Below are 21,755 nucleotides of genomic sequence, written 5' to 3'. Positions count from 1 at the left end.
GAACAGAAAAATGGCAGCCAGGAACGATATGCACACGGCAGGGCCCACTAATGTACACAGTGGACGTTGGGGAGAGCATCGTGAGATGCCATGCTGACCAGATCCTAGAGTCACAGGAACAAGTCAACCCCATGCCTCGCCCATACGTACCTGGTGAGGAACCCGACGTACAGGTCGCATCTACCCCAGAAACAGTAGCATCGGAAGCTGATGAACTAACCGACGACAGGGGGCCAGAATCGCCTCCGCACCAAGAGCAAGACACTCGGGAAAGGCGCTATCCAGAAAGGATCAGGAAGCCTCCCCAAAGACTGAATATATAAATGGACTACTTTCAGCTAATGTTGCATGTTAAAATGTTAATTGTAATTAGTTTGATATTTAATTGTTAAATGAGTGTTATGGTACTGTTAATTAATCTAAAAGGGGAGGAATTGTAATACCTTTAAGGGGGGAACTATCTTTACAGCTCATGTATACTGCAGTACCGGCAGTGACCACACCTGTATATAGCACTGAGTTGTAATCTGTACAGATCAGTTCCAGTGTGAGCCAAGTTGAGTAAACACCTGTTGTACCATTCTCCTGCAGTCTGTGTCTTAATATACATGGACACAACAGCCCAGGTGTGACGTCGTCATCCTTTTTGGCAGCCAGAGTCAGTGCTTGTATGGAATGCCAATCCAGCTGTATTTTCCGGATCCATTCACATCCCAGTAATGGTGGTCCTCCATCTTGCAATACATACAGGTCTAGTTTTGGTATTTCCTTACCGTTATATATAACGGTCACCCTTATTTTTCCTTTGGGGTAGACTTTTTGGCCCGTGTACGTCTTCAAAATAATTTTTGTGTCTCTCAAGGGTATGTATGAGAATAGCCACTCATAGTCCCGTCGGTTTATGACTGTTAGGGCTGATCCTGTGTCCAATTCCATTTTTACCTGGACTCTTGCTATCTTGAGAGTGACCCAAATGGTTCGGTGATCCTCCGTTTTGATCACATTATGTAGTTTCAGACAACTCAGCTCCCTGCTTTCGGAGTCGGTATCACTCTTTTGTTCGTCTGCACTATTCTCCGTCACCTTATGTACCTTCTTGTACTTTTCTTTTGGAGATTTCTTATTGCTGGTTTTCTTTCCCGACCTGCAGACTTGTGCTATGTGTCCTACTTTTCCACACTGCCTGCACACTTTGTCTTTGAACCAGCAATCATTGTGGTCGTGTGTTGTTCTGCCGCAGCGATAGCACTTCTCTGTTCTGTATGACATTTCGTTTGTGCCATATTCTTGCGGTCTCTGTTGTATCTCTGCAGCGCCCCGTGCTGCTGCTTCATATGATACCACAATGCTGAAAGCCTTGTCCAGCGTAAGGTCCTTTTCAGATAAAAGCCGTTTCTGGGTTCCTTCACTTTGAAGCCCACACACAAGCTTGTCCCTTAAGGTATCTGCCAGTCCCGTTCCAAACTGGCAGTGTTTCGATAGTTTGCGCAGTTCTGTTAAATATTCAGCATTGCTTTCATCCTTATGCTGGTTCCGTTTGTGAAACTTGAATCTTTCTGCTATCAGCAGCGGTGTGGGGTTTAAATGTTCCTGTAGTATCATCACTATGTCTCCAAAACTCTTTTCCACTGGCTTCGCTGGGGTTACTAGATTTCGTAATAAGCCATACATCTTTGCACCCATTAAATTTAACAATACCAGCGCTTTCTTGTCATCTGACACCTCATTTGCCTTGCAGTATACCTCTATTCGTTCGACATATGTAGACAATCTTCGACTTCATTGTCAAATGTGGTGATACTGCCACTCTTCGGCATTTTGGGTGTGGTTTAAAATGGCTTAAAATGGCGTCTCCCGCGCTTTCCTTCCTCCCCCGCTGCTGCCAACGCCGCTCTCGGCGGTCCTCGTGGCAATGGCGGCGCCCTGTAGGTTTCGCGCGCTTCTCCTGCACTGCTGCCAACGCCGCTCTCGGCGGTCCTCGTGGCAATAGCAGCGCCCTGTAGGTTTCGCGCGCTTCTCCTGCGCTGCTGCTAACGCCACTCTCGGCGGTCCTTGTGGCAATGGCGGTGCCTCGCGGGTTTCTGCGCGTCTCTCTCCCTCTCCTCGACACTGCTCGGCCCCTGAATACCGGCTGCGCCCTGTGCGCTCTGCCCTCTCTCTCTCTCCCCCGTCAACGCTGCTCGGCCCTTTGCTGTGCTGCTCACTTGGGCTCTAGCCCGCCGCTGTCTGGGAAGGGTCTGCGCACTATCTGTTGCCAGCCCATTTCGCTGGACCACCGCGACTGGAAAGCCAAGCCTGGCTCTCAACAGCCTCCCCCGCAATTCTCGAGTCTCTGCTGGATAACTGGGCAGTTGCCCTTGGTCGACACCCGTGTCTCTGGCCTTGACCTCCATTCTACTGGTCTCCAGGAACGAATCCCTGGGAGGTGATGCAGAGTTGCAAGTAGGATCGAATTTGTCTCGTCGCCAATGTTGTGTACGTCAGTAGTAAGACACAGGACTGCAGGAGAATGGTACAACAGGTGTTTTCTCAACGTGGCTCACTCTGCAACTGACTGTACAGATTACTACTCAGTGCTATATACAGGTGTGGTCACTGCCGGTACTACAGTATACATGAGCTGTAAAAAGTAGTTCCCCCCCTTAGAGGTATATACATTACAGCTACTGGGGACATTGCCAACATCTCCCAGTTCATGGTACATTGCTGCATCCGCCAGGTGATCAATGCCCTTTTCAGAAGGAGACGTCAGTTCATCTCCTTCCCCATGACCCTGGACAAGCAGCAAGAGCGTGCAATGGGATCTGCAGTATTAGCGGGCTTCCCCATGGTCCAGGGCACCATTGACTGCACGCATGTGGCTTTGCGGGCACCTCTACAGAATGCCGAGGATTACCGCAACCGGAAGGGCTACCATTCGCTCAACGTGCAGTTGGTGTGTGACCACAGGCAGCTCATACTAGCTGTCAATGCCCGCTTTCCAGGCAGCAGCCATGATGCCGTCATCCTGCGCCAGACTTCTGTGGCAGACATTTTCGAAGCCCAGGCTCACCCACGAGGATGGCTTCTCGGGGACAAAGGCTATCCTTTGTGCACCTGGCTGATGACCCCGCTCCGTGTGCCCAGCACCCCTGCTGAAGAGCGATACAATGACAGCCATAAAGCAACCAGGAACATCATTGAGCACACAATCGGCGTGCTCAAGCAAAGGTTCCGCTGTCTGGATCGTTCCGGGGGAGCCCTACAGTACTCGCCTGAGCGAGTCTCCCATTTCGTGGTAGTGTGCTGCATGCTGCACAACCTGGCTATCTGCAGGACTCAGCCACTGCCAGCAGGCATTGGAGGACCACCAGGGGAGGAGGAGGAAGAGGAGGAGCACCAACACGGGAGGGAGGCACAAAGTGCAAGGGCCGTCCGTCGGCGGATTATTCCAAGTCGGTTCCAGGCCCCCTCTCAGGGAATGGCTTATGCCATTGAAAGAAGATGAATGGAGCTGCTCTGCAAGCCCTCAGCCAGTCAAGGCAACAAATACTTCCAAAAGCAAACATGGACAATGCGATTAAAGAAACTTTTTACTGTGCAAACTCTGTGCCCTTCCCGCATGACAAATGAATTCAGAGAAACCCCCCAAAAAACAGTCAGAGACATAACTGGCTCTCCCAACCTTCAGAAAATGAAAAAAGCAGTTCAACAAAAATGACCATGATCCTTGGCCTTTATAAAAAACAAACACAACAGTCGCAGCCTTCATATATCAAAAAACCTTCTCGGCCTCATATATAAAAAAAACATTTGGCCACACCTTCTACTTTTCCCCTGTGAGGGTGATCCGCCTCGCTTCCGCGAGTGGCCCCTTTCTGCCCTGCAGCTCCTCCTCAATGGGACCCCAGTGGCTGCAGCAAGGCTGGGGGAAGGCTGCTGAGGGTCAGATGGTGAGACGGCAGATGCCCTTGGGGGTCAGCCTGGACCAGCTCTGGGCCTGGAGGGGCCGGCTGCTGACTGCTCCAACTCTGCTTGGGCGGCAGCAGTCTGTCCTACGGGTGGTGGCAGCTGCAGTGGAGGAGTGACAGTGTTGGATGCAGGAATGCTGCCAACCTGACAGACCACAGGCACTCCCTGGTCAGCTGATACACTGGCACTCGCACGGGCCAGCACTGCAGCATGCGCAGCAATCTGCTGAAGCACAGACTGCTGGGCTGCTGCGGCGCGGCGAGTGCCCTGGCGATGCCTGGCCGATCCAGCGAGGGTGGCAGCAGTTAGTGCCCGTGTGGCCCTGGTCTGTGTCTGCATCACACCAGCCAGTGAATGCACGGCATGACTGAGCACTTGGCTGGAAGCCGCCTGTGATGCAGCGAAGTCCTGCTGACTCCTAGCCTGTGCTGCCGCGAAGTCCTGCAGACTCCTTGCCTGTGCTGCACTGAATTCTTGCAGACTCTTGGCCTGTGCTGCCCTGAATTCCTGTACACTCCTTGCCAGTGACTCCATGCAGTCAGGCATCCTTGCCACTGCAGCCATGAGCTCAGTGTGCCTGCGTTCAGCCTGGGCGCCCATTTCAGCAAGGAGCCGCACCTCCTTTGCGCTCACTGTAGCAGGACTCGAGGCCAGACTCTCCCTCCGGGGAGAAGGCCGCCGAGCTTCCCCACCCCTCCCGCGTTGCTGCAGCCCGCTGGGCCCCGGAGCTTCACTCTCCTCAGACCCTTCCCCCCTGCTCCCCTCCAGGGAAGACGTGTCCCCATCATGACCATGGGCTGCCTCGGCTGAGGGTGTCACTGATGGGCCGGCTTCCTCTTCCTCCTCCTCGATTTCAGATTCAGACACATTGCCAGCTTGAGGGCCCGCCTCCTCACCTGGCGATTCACATCTGAAAGCAGGGAGGCACAAGAGTTGCTTTAGAGTGAGGACAGGGCAGCAGCGAGGGAGGCATGAGTGCTGCTATGCACTGCATTGGTTCGATAGTGGCAAAGGATGCTGGTGTGAGGCGCAAGTGGAAAGAGAGAGGTCAAAAAGGTGATGACCTTACCATTGGTGCCCAGAACAGGGTCGGCATCTCCACTGGTGACGGGGCCAATCAGCCGGCCTGCCATAATGTGCTCCACACGCTGCTCCAGGTCGCTGAGCTGTTTGAGGTCAGGACGGCCTCCCCCGGTCTGTCGCTGCTGCCTGCGGCTGTGGGCCAGCTTGCCCTGCAAGAGAAAGGACGGCCTCTAAGTACAGTGTCAAGCCCTCATCTTGCCTGCACTGCCTCCCATGGTGGAATAGCCCTGACAGTGTCAAGCCCTGATCTTGCCTGCACTGCCTCCCATGGTGGAATAGCCCTGACAGTGTGAAGCCCTCATCTTGCCTGCACTGCCTCCCATGTGGAATAGCCCTGACAGTGTCTAAAGTGCTGAATGTGCAAGTGATTTTCATGAGAGTCCCATAGCTGCTGGATGAGGGCTGGGCATTGGGGCTTTCAGGTCCCTTTGGTCATAAAGTGAGGTGCACATGCAGGGATGAGGAGGATACTGGAAAGGGTACTCACCCCGACAACCCGAGTGAGGTCGTTGAACTTTTTTCTGCATTGCACAGGAGTCCTGCCAACCATGCTGTTGGAGGTCACCCTGTTTGCCACCTCCCTCCAGGCTTTTCGATACTCGCTGGGCAGCAGCCTCCTGCCACTATCAGGGAAGAGGACAGGTCGCCTGCGCTCCACTGCGCCAACCAGTACCTTCAGGGCACCCTCGCTGAAGCGCTCCCTAGCCTTCTCCATAGTCATGGGCGTTGAACTGTTGAAGCAGCTATGTTCAGGCCTTGATTCAGGGCTGCAGTGTGCAGGGCGTGGCAGCCAAACAAATCCACCCTCCCCCTTTAAGAGCTGACCGGCACCAGCGTGTCTGCCTTCAATCAGCAACTCGCCGCACCCGCGCTGCGCCCGCCCTCGGTGGTTGCACCCCGGCTCGCCGGCTTAGCGCCTTATGATAGTCGTGCATCGCCTGCTTTAGTGCAGCAGCAACCTCTTGGGGCGATGTAACTGAATATCGGCGAAGGTGGCGCTAAGTTGCGCCGGGCGCTAAATTTAGCGAACGACCGGCTGTAGCGCCCCAAACGTGGCTATACTGAATTTCTAGGCCAGAGACTTTAGATAGATACAGATAGGGATATACCACACAGAGAGAGAGAGACTTTAGATAGATACAGATAGGGATATACTGCACAGAGAGAGACAGACATTAGATAGATACAGATAGGGATATACTGCACAGAGAGAGACAGACATTAGATAGATGCAGATAGGGATATATTGCACAGAGAGAGAGAGACTTTAGATAGATATAGATAGGGATATACTGCACAGAGACTGTGGCCTAGAAATTGAGTTTTGGCGCAGCCAGGGCTTTAGCGCCGGAAGTTAGTGCCGGAGCTAAGTCGCGCTGGTCGGGCCCAAAATTCAATAGTTCTGCGCCCAAACGGCTGCCGGCGCTGCTGAGAGGTGTTTGCGCCTGAAAACTGGCGCTACGTGCTGAATATCGGCGCTATTCCGGCGCTGCGGCGCCCGCTGCGGTGCGGCAGGTTCGGGAAGTGCAGGCCTCCTCCTTCCCTTAAGGAGGAGCTGCCTGCACCCGGCCGCGGCCCGCGAAAATCATTCTAAAAATGAGCCCGGCACCTCGGACAAGTGCCGGGCTTGCTTCTGTTCCGGGGGGGGGGGGGGGGAAGTCCGGGGAGGGAGCTGCGGCCAGGCGGCCGGCGGGAAAGCGGCCGGCCTCCGCGGGGCCTTTAATGCGCCGGCGCAAAGTCAGGTAAGACTCTGTTGCCAGAGTCTTAGTTGCGGCTGCCACGGGCGAGGCGGCCGCAACTGAATTTCGGCGCTGGGGCCCGTCGCCATGGCAACCGGGACGCTGCGCACACCGATGACGTCATCGGTGCCGGCGCAGCGCTACCGGTCTAGCGCGGCGGAAGGGCCCCAGGCAATTTCGGCGCCGGCGCCAATTGCAGCGCTAGGCCCTCTAGCGCCGCAAAAGCGGCGCTAAGGCAACTCAATTTCTAGGCCTGTATGTCTAGATCTGTGTTTACTTGTTCAATCATACCTGTTTTTCTGTGCTTTGGCAACATAAGATGTACATTGTCATGCCAATAAAGCAATTTGAATTGAATTGAATTGAGTGGAACTTTAGATAGATACAGATAGGGATATACTGCACAGAGTGAGACTGTAGATAGCTACAGATAGGGATATACTGCACACAGAGAGAGAGACTTTAGATAGATACAGATAGGGATATACCGCACAGAGAGAGCGACTTTAGATAGATACAGATAGGGATAAACCGCACAGAGTGAGACTGTAGATAGATACAGATAGGGATATACTGCACAGAGTAAGACTGTAGATAGATACAGATAGGGATATACTGCACAGAGTAAGACTGTAGATAGATATAGATAGGGATATACTGCACAGAGTGAGACTGTAGATAGATACAGATAGGGATATACTGCACAGAGAGAGGCTTTAGATAGGTACAGATAGGGATATACCGCACAGAGAGAGACAGACTTTAGATAGATGCATATAGGGATATACCGTACAGAGAGGGAGACCTCAGATAGATATTGATAGGGATATACCGCACATAGAGTGAGAGACTGTGCAGTATATCCTGAACCGGAACGGGACTACCATCCTTGCAGGGAGGTTTGCTAGTACTGTTGGGGTTTTGGGGGGGGGGATGGTTTAAACTAACTTGGCAGGGGCATGGGATACAGAGTGGAGCTATAGTAGGGGGTGATGCACAGTCAAATATAGAGGAAAAAACAAGTCAGCCTGGGAGGCAGACCAAATATGTAACGGCTCAAGGGAGTATGGCAAGGCTGGATGGCATTTATTTTAATGCAAGTTGTCTTGCGAGTAAGGCAGATGAAGGTGTTGATGAACACATGGGAGTATGATATTGTTGCTGTCACAGAGACATGTTTGATGGAGGGGCTGGACTGGCAGATCAATATTCCGGGGTATAGAATCTTCAGACGAGACAGAGGTGGGTGTAAAAGAGGAGGGGTTGTCGCAAGGAGTCAATTACTGCTGTAAGGAGGAATGATATCTTAACAGGTTCCTCTAAGGAGGCCATATGGGTAGAACTTAAAAACAAAAAGGGGGCAAGCACTTTGCTGGGAGTGTACTATATGCCCCCAAACAGTCATGAGGAGATAGAGGAACAGATATGTAGGCAAATCTCAGAGAAGTGTAGAAATAATAGGATAATAATAGTAGGGGATTCCAACTTCTCCAATATTAACTGGGATAATCAATGTGTGAAAGCCTTAGAGGGTGCGGAATTCTTAAAGTGCATCCAGGAGAGCTTTTTGAGCCAGCATGTAGAAGGTCCTACAAGAGAGGGGGTGGCACTGGACCTAATTCTAGGGAATGTAGCCGGGCAAGTGGTAGAAGTGTCAGTAGGAGAGCATTTTGGTGACAGTGACCATCATTTGGTGAGATTTAAGGTAGTCATGGAAAAGGACAAAGATGGACCGGAAATAAAGGTTCTAATTTGGGGGAAGGCCGATTTTTAATATGATAAGGCAGGATCTGGCCAAAGTGGACTGGGATCAGCTACTTGTAGGAAAATCTACATCAGAGCAGTGGGAGTCTTTCAGAAAGGAAATAGAGAGAGTACAACGCCAACATGTTCCCGTAAAGGTCAAGGGTGGGACCAACAAGCCCAGGGAACCCTGGATGTCAGTGTATATACAAGAATGGATTAGGAAAAAAAGGGAGGCTTTTGGCAGATACAAAGGACTAAAAACAGTGGAAGCCCTAGAGGAGTATAGAAAGTGCAGGGGGGTACTTAAAAAAGAAATTAGGAGAGCGAAGAGGGGGCATGAAAAAACACTGGCGGGCAAAATAAAGGAAAATCCCCAGGTGTTTTATTATAAGTATATTAAGGGCAAGAGGATAACCAGGGAAAGAGTAGAGCCCATTAGAGACCAAAGTGGCAATCTGTGTGTAGAGCCGAAAGACGTAGGTGAGGTTTTAAATGAATATTTTGCATCTGTGTTCACTATGGAGAAGGACGATGTAGGCATAGAAATCAGGCAGGGGGATTGTGATATACTTGAACAAATTAGTATTGAGAGGGAGGAAGTAATAGCGGTTTTAGCGGGCTTAAAAGTGGATAAATCCCCAGACCCAGATGAGATGTATCCTAGGCTGCTGTGTGAGGCAAGGGAGGAGATTGCAGGGGCTCTGACACAAATTTTCAGAACTTCTCTGGCCACAGGGGAGATGCCAGAGGACTGGAGAAGAGCTAACGTAGTACAATTATTCAAGAAGGGTAGTAGGGATAAACCAGGGAATTACAGGCCAGTGAGCCTAACATCAGTGGTAGGGAAATTATTGGAAAAAATTCTGAGGGACAGAATTAGTCGCCACTTGGAGAGGCTAAGATTAACCAAGGATAGTCAGCACGGCTTTGTCAGGGGGAGATCATGTCTAACCAATTTGATTGAATTTTTTGAGGGGGTAACTAGGTGTGTGGATGAGGTAGTGCAGTTGATGTAGTCTACATGGACTTCAGTAAGGCTTTTGACAAAGTCCCACATGGGAGACTGTTGAAGAAGGTAAGAGCCCATGGGATCCAGGGCAATTTGGCACATTGAATCCAAAATTAGCTTAGTGACAGGAGGCAGAATGTGATGGTCGAAGGTTGTTTTTGTGACTGGAAGCCTGTGTCCAGTGGTGTACAGCAGGGATCGGTGCTGGGTCCTTTGCTGTTTGTAGTGTACATTAATGATTTAGATACGAATGTAGGAGGTGTGATCAGTAAGTTCGCAGATGACACAAAAATTGGTGGAATGGTAAATAGCAAAGAGGGAAGCCTTGGCTGGTTAGATGGGCAGAACAGTGGGAAATGGAATTTAACCCTGAAAAGTGTGAGGTGATGCATTTTGGGAGGACTAACAAGGCAAGGGAATACACAATGAATGGTAGGATCCTAGGAAGGACAGAGGATCAGAGGGACCTTGGTGTGCATGTACATAGATCCCTGAAGGCAGCAGGACAGGTAGATAAGGTGGTTAAAAAGGCATATGGGATACTTGCCTTCATTAGCCGAGGCATAGAATATAAGAGCAGGGAGGTTATGATGGAGCTGTACAAAACACTAGTTAGGCCACAGCTGGAATTCTGTTGCCACACTATAGGAAGGATGTGATTGCATTGGAGAGGGTGCAGAGGAGATTCACCAGGATGTTACCTGGGCTGGAGTGCTTCAGCTATGAAGAGAGACTGGACAGGCTGGGGTTGTTTTCCTTAGAGCAGAGAAGGCTGAGGGGGGACTTTTCCGCTTAGTAGAGGGGTCAATAACCAGGGGCCATAGTTTCAAGGTAAGGGGCAGGTGGTTTAGAGGGGATTTAAGGAAAAACTTTTTCACCCAGAGGGTGGTTGGAATCTGGAACTCACTGCCTGAAAGGGTGGTGGAGGCAGGAACCCTCACAACATTCAAGAAGCATTTAGATGAGCACTTGAAATGCCATAGCATACAAGGCTATGGACCAAGTGCTGGAAAATGGGATTAGAATACACAGGGCTTGATGGCTGTCACAGACATGATGGGCCAAAGGGCCGCTTTCTGAGCTGTATAAATCTATGACTTTAGATAGATACAGATAGGGATGTACTGCACAGAGAGACTTTCGGTAGATACAGATAGGGATGTACTGCACAGAGAGAGAGAGACTTTAGATAGATACAGATAGGGATATACCACACACAGAGAGAGAGACTTTAGATAGATACAGATAGGGATATACCGCACAGAGAGAGAGAGAGAGAGATTTTAGATAGATACAGATACCGATCTACTGCACAGAGAGAGAGACTTTAAATAGACACAGATAGGGATAAATTGCAAAGAGAGAGACTTTAGATAGATACAGATAGGGATATACCGCACAGAGAGAGACTTTAGTCCAGTGGATACTGATAGATGTTTGTTGGAGAGATAGAGAAAGGGACTTCATTTGGACATAGATAGATATATATTCAGAGACCCAGAGACAGATAGAGAGACTCCAAAGCTATACAGATCCCTACATACTGCAGAGAAGCAGATATAGATAGAATCAGTGAATCATACAGCACAGAAGTGTTCCATTCGGCCCATCATGCCTGTGCCAGCTCTTTGATAGAGCTATCCAAATAGTCCCACTCCCCTTGCTCTTTCCCCATAGCCCTGCAAATTTTTCCTTTTCAAGTATTTATCCAATTCCCTTTTGAAAGTTTACTATTGAATCTGCTCCCACCACCCTTCCAGGCAGTGCATTCCAGATCACAACAACTCGCTGCGTAAAAAGAAATATTCTCCTCATCTCCCCTCTGGTTCTTAATAGATAGATAGAGGCTGTTGGTGGGGATGGGGGGAGGGTGCGGCAGCACAGTGCAGCCAGCGTCGGAGCAATGAATGATTGACTGCAACTTCAGGATTTCCATGTTCGGATGCTAAATCCTGAAGTTGTAGTCAGTTTCAAAGTTGTACTAACAGTGAGCGCTGTTTGTTCGCTGTTATTCCAGCCCCATGTGTTGAAAATTAATTCTGAAGCAACAGCTTGAGGAATCATTGGGGTGAAGATATGATAATTCTCAATGGGAGTCAGGAGGTGCATCCACTGACGTGTCAGCCGTGGCTCAGTGGGCAGCACTCTCGCCTCTGAGTCAGAAGGTCATGGGTTCCAGGCCCACTCCAGACACCTGAGCCTACAATCCAGGTTGACACTCCAGTGCAGTACTGAGGGAGTGCTGCACTGTCGGAGGTGCCGTCTTTCGGATGAGACGTTAAACCGAAGCCTCTTCTGCCCTCTTAGTGGTACACTTCAAAAGTACTTCATTGGCTGTAAAGCACTTTGGGACTTTCCAAGGTTCTGAAAGGTGCTATATAAATGCAAGTTCTTTCTTTCTTAGATCTAGATAAACAGCTCCATTGATTTACAGTGGCGTTGATATATACACAGGCAGGGATACCCAGGATTGAAGTCAACATGTCCTGGCCACACATTCAATGTTTTACTCAGGTTGATATGCTGGAGACCGCAATGGTGCCGTGTCACCCAGCAACCAGGCAGAAGTGCCGCTACCATACTGGTGTTACCGTAGCAACAGCAATTGATCAGTAAGGTGAAATATTGCAGGAGAGGTGATATCCTCACTGTTGCTATCCCTCTCATAGAATCATACAGCACAGAAGGAGGCCATTCAGCCCATCGTGCCTGTGCTGCCTCTTTGAAAGAGCTCTCCGATTAGTCCCACTCCCCTGCTCTTTCCCCATAGCCCTGCAAATTTTTCCCCTTCAGGTATTTATTCAATTCCCTTTTGAAAGGTTTGGGACATTTTACCATGTTAAAGGCGCCATATAAATGCAAGTTGTTGTTGTTGAATGTGTATCGAGCTAGCACCAAGTTCCTCGTTCCATTATTTTAATGGAGATGCTAACCCTGTTTACTTGAAGTGCATTAACGCTTCAGTTAAGATTGCTGTGAGGAATTGGATGTGAGCGGTTGTACAGTGAATCACTGACATTAATCTTTTTGACATATATAAACTCTTGTTTAAATGGCACTTAATCATCCGGAATTCTTTAATAACCGGCAAAATAGATAACCGGTAATCTTGCCGAATCCATCCAGCACTCGTTTTGCCGAGTCCGAGTCTCCCGCGGTGGCCAAGCTAATCAGTGGTTTTTATTTTTATTTGTGTTAAAAATAGCCTACCTCTCTGTTATCCAGAATGTTTCATCAACCGGCAGCATCCTGGTCCCGTAGGTGCTGGATAAGAAAGAGTTTACGCAGTGGCCTATCTGGAGCATTTTGTACGAATGCAGAGGAATAGTTAAAGAATAGATGAATAGATCAGAAGAACGAAAAAAAGACAAACTGATAAATAGATCAGGTTGGATGGTGAGGTCGAAGGCAGATAATAAATCTGTTAGACCACAGAGTACTGAGTACAGTCCTGGTCTCCATATTATAGAGAGGATATAGAGGCACTAGAGATTCACAAGGGTGGTGACAGAACTCAGAGGGTATACTTATCGGGAAAGGCTGGACAGGCCGAAGCTTTTTTCTCTAGAAAAGAGAAGGCTGATGGAGATCTTTAAAATTATGAAGGGATTTGATAAGGTAGATATAGAGAAGATGTTTCCACTTGTGGGGGAGACCAAAACTAGGGACCATAAATATAAGATAGTCAAAAATAAGTCCAGTAGGGAATTCAGGAGAATTCTTTACCCAGAGAGCGGTGAGAATGTGGAACTCGCTACCACAGGGAGTGGTTGAGGCAAATAGCATAGATGCCTTTAAGGGGAAGCTGGATAAGCACATGAGGGAGAAAGGAATGGAAGGGTATGCTGATGGGGGTAGATGAAGAGGGGTGGGAGGGGACTCGTGTGGAGCACAAACACCGGACCAGTTGGGCCGAATGGCCTGTCTCCGTGCTGTAGGTTTCATATGATAGAAAGCAGAGGAAGAGATCATTGGAATTAAATGTTTCTCCCACTGTGCATCTTGAATTTTGCACAAAAGCGGTGGAATTACAGTAATAGCTCGGCAAACCTCGTGAGGAGCCCATTGTTCCGATCTAATTTCAGCTCTGTGCTAATTCTCTCAAGATCAGATCAGTCATTGTCATCAGGAAGCTGGGCAGCTTCAGCAAGCTGTTCCTGCAGCCTGCTTTATCTCAACCATGAAGATCTCCTCCATGAGGACAATGCATCAGTTATCAGCCCCATCCCCACACTTGCGCCATAGGCATGACTAGTCAGGCATGCAAATGTCCTAACAGTACATTGAAGGGGTGCTCTTTTGAGGTTGGGTTTAGACTTGTTGGAGAGGGGTGGGGGGGGGAAAGCTTAACGCCACGTTTAACCCCATACTGACCCGGGTCCTGAATGTGGGGCAACGTTCCGTTCCCCGCAAATGCAATTCCCCACTGGGGAGGCGAGAGTGCGGATTTAACCCTCGTGTCTTCAGTTTTGTGAGCTGCACTTTTAGGAAGGATGACAGCTGGGATGGAGGGACTGAGTTGTGATGAGAGACGGGTGTCCTTGGGTAATATTCCCTGGGGATGAGGAAGTTAAGGGGAGATCTGATTGAGATGTTTAAAATGATTAAAAGGAATTAACAGGGCAGATAGCGAACTCTTTTCCCCTTAGTCTGGGAAATTAGAATAAGGGGAACATTATCTTAGAATTCAAGTTAACAGAGCCAAGAAAACTTCTTTGCACAAAAGGTTGTGAGAACGTGGAGCATAATGTCAAGGTAAGTCCTGGAGACGTCATTTTATGGGATCGACATTCATCTCAGGTGGCAGAGCAAAGCGGGCGCTATCAAATCAGCCACTCACTATAACACACGCCTGATATTCAGCTCCATTCACGTCGGATTGGGCAAAATAGTCGCCGTGGGATCCTTTACGTCCACCTGAGAGAGCAGACGGGGTCACCGGTTTAACGTCTCATCTGTAAGACGGCACCTCTGACAGTGCAGCACTCCCTCAGTACTGCACTGGGAGCATCAGGCTAGATTTAAAACGAACAGAAGTAAAGCCTACAGAGTCCCCCACTGCCCCCCGCACCGTGCCACCTTCACATCATTCATCAGGCTCTTATTTTTTATTCGTTCATGGGATGTGGTCGTCGCTGGCAAGGCCAGCATTTATTGCCCACATCTAGTTGCACTTGAGAAGCTGGTGGTGAGCCGCCTTCTTGAACTGCTGCAGTCCGTGTGGTGAAGGAACTCCCACAGTGCTGTTAGGGAGGGTGTTCCAGGATTTTGACCCAGCGATGATGAAGGAACACCGATATACTTCTAAGTCAGGATGGTGTGTGACTTGGAGGGGAACTTGGAGGTGGTGGTGTTCTCATGCACCTGCTGCCATTGCCCTTCTAGGTGTTAGAGGTCACGGGTTTGGGAGGTGCTGCCGAAGAAGCCTTGGCGAGTTGCTGCAGTGCATCTTGTAGATGGTACACACTGCAGCCATGCTACGCCGGTGGTGGAGAGAGTGAATGTTTAAGGTGATGGATGGGGTGCCAATCAAGTGGCTGCTTTGTCTTGGATGGTGTCGAGCTTCTTGAGTGTTGTTGGAGCTGCACTCATCCAGGCAAGTGGAGAGTATTCCATCACACTCCTTACTTGTGTCTTGTAGATGGTGGAAAGGCTTTGGGGAGTCAGGAGGTGAGACACTTACCGCAGAATACCTCATCTCTGACCTGCTCTTGTTGCCACAGTATTTATGTGGCTGGTCCAGTTTAAGTTTCTGGTCAATGGTGTCCCCCGGGATATTGATGGTGGGGGATTCGGCGATGGTAACACCATTGAATGTCAAGGGGAGGTGGTTAGACTCTCACTTGTTGGAGATAGTTATTGCCTGGCACTTGTGTGGCATGAATGTTACCTGCCGCTTATTAGCCTAAGCATGAACATCGTCCAGGTCTTGTTGCATGCGGGCAAGGACTGCTACATTATCTGACGAGTTGCGAATAGCGCTGAACACTCTGCAGTCATCAGCGACCATCCCCGCTTCTGACCTTATGATGAAGGGAAGGTCATTGATGAAGCAGCTGAAGATGGTTGGGCCTAGGACACTGCCCTGAGGAACTCCTGCAGCGATGTCCTGGGGCTGTGGTGATTTATCTCCAACCACCACAAGCATCTTCCTTTGTGCTAGGTATGACTCCAGCCAATGGAGAGTTTCCCCCCCGATTCCCATTGACTTTAGTTTTACTAGGGCTCCTTGATGCCACACTCAATGATGGTGGAGCCACGCACATGGGCAACTAGGGATGGGCAATAAATGCTGGCCTTACCAGCGACGCCCACATCCCATGAACAATTTTTTTTTTTAAACTCGGTCAAATGCTACCTTGATGCCAAGGGCAGTCACTCCCAACTCACCTCTGGAATTCAGCTCCTTTGTCCATGTTTGGACCAAGGCTGTAATGAGGTGTAGAGCCGAGTGGTCCTGGCGGAATCCAAACTGGGCATCAGTGAGCAGGTTGTTGGTGAGTAAGTGCCACTCGATAGTACTGTCGACGACACCTTCCCTCGCTTTGTTGATGATTGAAAGTAGACTGATGGGGCGGTAATTGGCCGGATTGGATTTGTCCTGCATTTTGTGGACAGGATATACCTGGGCAGTTTTCCACACTGTCGAATAGATGCCAGTGTTGTAGCTGTACTGGAACAGCTTGGCTAGAGGTGCAGCTAGTTCTGGAGCACAAGTCTTCAGCACAATTGCTGGAATGTTTTCGGGGCCCATAGCCTTTGCTGTACCCAGTGCACACAGCCATTTCTTGATATCATGTGGAGTGAATCAAATTGGCCGAAGACTGGCTTCTGTGGTGGTGGGGACCACAGGAGGAGGCCGATATGGATCATCCACTTGGCACTTCTGGCTGAAGTTGGTTGCAAACGCTTCAGCTTTGTCTTTTGCACTCACGTGCTGGGCTCCACCATCATTGAGGATGGGGATATTCATGGAGCCTCCTCCTCCCGTTAGTTGTTTAATGGTCCACCACCATGCACGACTGGATGTGGCAGCATTGCAGAGCTTTGCTCTGATCCGTTGATTGTGGGATCGCTTAGCCCTGTCTAGAGCATGCTGCTTCCGCTTTTAGCATGCATGTAGTCCTGTGTTGCAGCTTCCCCAGGTTGGCACCTCATTTTCAGGTACGCCTGGTGCTGCTCCTGGCACGCTCTTCTACACTCCTTATTGAATCAGGGTTGGAACCTGGCTTGATGGTAATGGTAGAGTGAGGGATATGCCGAGCCATGAGGTTACAGATTGTGGTGGAATACAATTCTGCTGCTGTTGATGGCCCTCATCGCCTCATGGATGCCCAGTTTTGAGCTGCTAGATCTGTTCTGAATCTATCCCATTTAGCACGGTGGTAGTGCCACACAACACGATGGAGGGTGTCCTCAGTGTGAAGACCAGACTTCGACTCCACAATGATTGTGCAGTGGTCACTGCTACCAATGCTGTCATGGACAGATGCATCTGCGACAGTTAGATTGGTGAGGATGAGGTCAAGTATGTTTTTCCCTCGTGTTGGATCTTTCACCACCTGTCGCAGGCCCAGACTGGCAGCTATGTCCTCAGGCAGCTCGGTCAGTAGTGGTGCTATCGAGCCACTCTTGGTGATGGACATTGAAGTCCCCCACCCAGAGTATATTCTGTGCCCTTGCTACTCTCCGTGCTTCTTCCAAGTGGTGTTCAACATGGAGGAGTACTGATTCATCAGCTGAGGGAGGGCGGTAGGTGGTAATCAGCAGGAGGTTTCCTTGACCATGCTTTACCTAAAGCCATGAGACTTCATGGGGTCCACGGTCGATACTGAGGACTCCCAGGGCCACTCCTTCCCGACTGTATACCACTGCCAGTGGGACAGGACATACCCAGGGATGGTGATGGAGGAGTTTTGGACATTGGCTGAAAGGTATGATTCTGTGAGTATGTCAGGCTGTTGCTTGACTAGTCTGTGGAACAGCTCTCCCAATTTTGGCACAAGTCCCCAGATGTTGGTGAGGGGGACTTTGCAGGGTCGACTGGGCTGGGTGTGTCGTGTCCGTAGCCGGTGCCGAGGTCAATCCCGGGTGGTCCGTCTGGTTTTATTCTTATTGTTTCTCATAGTGGTTTTTTACAACAGAGTTTAAGGTTTTTAACCTCCACTGTTGTCCCTGGCAGTCTGTTCCCAGTGTTGATCACTCTGAGTGAAGAAATTCTTCCTGACATCAGTCCACAATTTGCTTTTCACCGGTGTAAGCCTACACCCCTTGTGCTGTTTTAGTTTACCATGAATTTATACAGATTTAAAGTAATTGGTAAAAGGATTAGAGGGGTGTTGAGGAGAACTTTTTTCACCCAGAGGGTGCTGGGGTCTGGAACTCACTGCCTGAAATGGTGGTAGAGGCAGAAAACCCTCATCGCATTTAAAAAGTACTTGGATATGCACTTGAAGTGCCGTAACCTACAAGAGCTGGAAAGTGGGATTAGGCTGGATAGCTCCTTTTTCAACTGGCACGGACCCGATGGGCTGAATGGCCTCCTTCTGTGCCATAAATTTCTATGATTCTATGAAGTAATGGTCTGGTCTTACCTTTGGTGTACCATGTACCAGGCTATGCGACTGTGAGGGCTTCACAGCTGATCCTGTTCCTGATCGCACGCACTCTCGACAGGGACTGCAAGAGTCACTGGATGGTGATCAGGAACAGGAACTCTGACGGAAATGTCCCTCCTAACCCGAGGGTGCTGTGGTCAGTTTTAGGGCCTGTACTAGTTCCTTGGCTGAGTTAAGCGAACTCAGCCCAGACTTGGGGTGCATTCATCTTTGGAATTACCTGAGGAGCTCGCTTGCATGCAGTGTGATTTTTGTCTGTAACATAGTACCTTGAATAATGGGTCTGAGGCCTGGGTGAATGTTATATGCACGGTTAAACATGCCTCTATTTGAACTGCGCAAAGTATATGCAGGGAATTATGGCACTGCCTCCTAAACTCAGCAGTTCTGACACAGATCATTCAGTTTTATATTACTTGTGTTTGTGTATGATAGCATAGAATCATGCAGCATAGAAGCAGGCCATTCGGCCCATCGTGCTTGTACCAACTCTTTGAAAGAGCTATCCAATCAGTCCCATTCCCCTGCTCTTTCCCCATAGCCCTGCAGTTTTTCCCCTTTTCAACGATATATCCAATCCCTTTTTGAAAGTTACTATTGAATTTGCTTCCATCACCCTTTCAGTCAGTGTATTCCAGATCATAACAACTCGCCGCATTAAAAATAAAATTCTCCTCATCTCCCCTCTGGTTCTTTTGCCAATTATTTTAAATCAGTGTCCTCTGGTTACCGACACTCCTCCAAACATTTCTCTTAATTTACTCGATCAAAACTCCTCATAATTTTGAACACCTCTATTAAATATCCCCTTAACCTTCTCTGCTCTAAGGAGAACAACCCCAGCTTCTCCAGTCTCTCCATATGTTACCATGACGATTCATCATTATTATTAAGGATGTTTACAGCTAACTGCAGATCATTACCTCAGTCCCCCGTGTGTCCAGCCCTCTGGCCCATTTAGTCCTCTTGTATTCAATCCTTCATTGAGCAAAGTCCTATTTCTCAGTCATTTGGTGACTAAGCTCAGTTGCCACATAGAGTGGGTCCACAACCACAGTCCAGCCGGGGTCACTGGGCAGTGAGCAGGAGCAGGAAACCTGGCCGATTTCCCCCCTTATCTCAAGGCACTGAAGTCAACTGAAGCATTCAAATGGACCATAGATTAATGGAATACCTGAGAGAGATTACAGATAGAATCGCATCAAGGGGTTCGGGGGTTTATATATAGAGTAACAGACACCCGGGAGTGAGTTACAGGCTGGAATCTAATCGAGGGGTTTATATATAGAATAACAGATACCCGGGAGTGAGTTACAGGCTGGAATCTAATCGAGGGGTTTATATATAGAGTAACAGACACCCGGGAGTGAGTTACAGGCTGGAATCTAATCGAGGGGTTTATATATAGAATAACAGATACCCGGGAGTGAGTTACAGGCTGGAGTCTAATCGAGGGGTTCAGAGGTTTATATATAGAATAACAGATACCCGGGAGTGAGTTACAGGCTGGAATCTAATCGAGGGGTTGGGGGGGTTTACATATAGAATAACAGATACCCAGGAGTGAGTTACAGGCTGGAATCTAATCGAGGGGTTCGGGGGTTTATATATAGAATAACAGCTATCTGGGAGCGAGTTACAGGCTGGAATCTAATCGAGGGGTTGGGGGGTTTATATATAGAATAACAGATACCCAGGAGTGAGTTACAGGCTGGAATCTAAACGGGGGGTTCGGGGGTTTATATATAGAATAACAGCTATCTGGGAGCGAGTTACAGACTGGAATCTAATCCAGGGGTTCAGAGGTTTATATATAGAATAACAGATACCCGGGAGTGAGTTACAGGCTGGAATCTAATCGAGGGGTTCGGGGGTTTTATATATAGAATAATAACAGATACCCGGGAGTGAGTTACAGGCTGGAATCTAATCGAGGGGTCTGGGGGGTTTATATATAGAATAACAGATACCCGGGAGTGAGTTACAGGCTGGAATCTAATCGAGGGGTTTGGGGGGTTTATATATAGAATAACAGATACCCAGGAGTGAGTTACAGGCTGGAATCTAATCGAGGGGTTTGGGGATTTATATATAGAATAACAGATACCCGGGAGTGAGTTACAGGCTGGAATCTAATCGAGGGGTTTGGGGATTTATATATAGAATAACAGATACCCGGGAGTGAGTTACAGGCTGGAATCTAATCCAGGGGTTTATATATAGAATAACAGATACCCGGGAGTGAGTTACAGGCTGGAATCTAATCCAGGGATTTATATATAGAATAACAGATACCCGGGAGTGAGTTACAGGCGGCAATCTAATCGTGGGGTTCGGGTGATGAGTCTCTGTATATAACTGGGAGTGAGGTGTTTTTTTAAATATATGTATTGATATATCACTAATTGATGATTTGATGTTGTTTTCCCTCTGATCCCTGGCTGATGATCAGATCGATAGATAGATAGATAAAGATCGATAAAGATAGAGAGATAGAGTTAGATAGAGATAGATAGACGACAGTGATTGATTACCATCAATGATTGATAATGTTCACAAGGAAGGGTTAAGGATTGTGATATTATTATAAGTTTATCACAGAATTAATATACACATTGTCTCCATGGAATGTTTATAATGCAGCGTCAATGAATGCAGATTTTTATATATAAAATATGTTTTGTACAAAGTGACGGGGGAAGTAATGGGGTGAGTGAGAGCTGTGACGGGGTTCATTCTTTGCAAGGTAACAGGATCGTACATGTGCCAGCTGCCGTGTGGCTGGAGAGTGAGGCCTCCCTGTCTCTCTCTGGAGGTGACGGCAGCGCCTGCTGGTAGTGGGGAATCGCCAGCGGTGCGGCGAGGTGATAATTGATTGGAGGATGTTCTACTCGGAGAGGCGCTGTGGGAAGCGCCTGGCTGAAGCACATTCCAATTACTTCCGTGTTGGCTTCTAAACACACACAATCTGCAGAGCAGTGGGCTTCTAAACACACACAATCTACAGAGCAGTGGGCTTCTAAACACACACAATCTACAGAGCAGTGGGCTTCTGGGCTCCAGTGTACTGGACGGTCCATTTTAAATGATAACTGTTATTGATCATTTCAAAACAAAACTATTTCTATCTATCTCTAGCTCTATCTCTCTCTCGCTCTCACTCTCTATCTGTCTAGCTCTACCTCTCTTTATCTAACTATCTCTTTTTATCTATCGCGCTCTCTATCGCTCTATCTATTTCTACTAGCTCTATCTCTATCGATCTTTATCTATCTATCTCTCACTTTATCTATCTATCTATCTATCTCTCACTTTATCTATCTATCTATCTCTCTCTCTATCTATCTCTCACTTTATCTCTCACTTTATCTATCTATCTATCTATCATCAGTGTGTGCCTATATATTTATATTCCTCTGTCTGTCTCTCACTTTGTCTCTCACTTTATCTCTCTCTTTATCTCTCACTTTATCTCTCACTTTATCTATCTATCTAGCTATCTATCATCAGTGTGTGCCCATATATTTATATTCCTCTGTCTGTCTCTCACTTTGTCTCTCACTTTGTCTCTCTCTTTATCTCTCTCTTTATCTCTTTATCTCTCACTTT

The 21,755-nt window shown here is 48.5% G+C and overlaps 1 protein-coding gene across 1 annotated transcript in view; it reads left to right on the top strand.

Moving 5' to 3' along the window:
• Positions 1-21,755, top strand: part of LOC147096254 (proline-rich transmembrane protein 1-like) — a 70,276-nt gene that overhangs the window by 29,786 nt on the left and 18,735 nt on the right. The window lies entirely within an intron of this gene.

Source organism: Somniosus microcephalus, unplaced genomic scaffold (genome assembly GCF_052327205.1).
Source record: "Somniosus microcephalus isolate GS21.2 unplaced genomic scaffold, FLI_Smic_1.0 unresolved_chr1, whole genome shotgun sequence".
NCBI lineage: Eukaryota > Metazoa > Chordata > Chondrichthyes > Squaliformes > Somniosidae > Somniosus > Somniosus microcephalus.
Note: the sequence above shows the minus strand (reverse complement) of the source record. Positions and strands in the feature narration are given on the sequence as shown.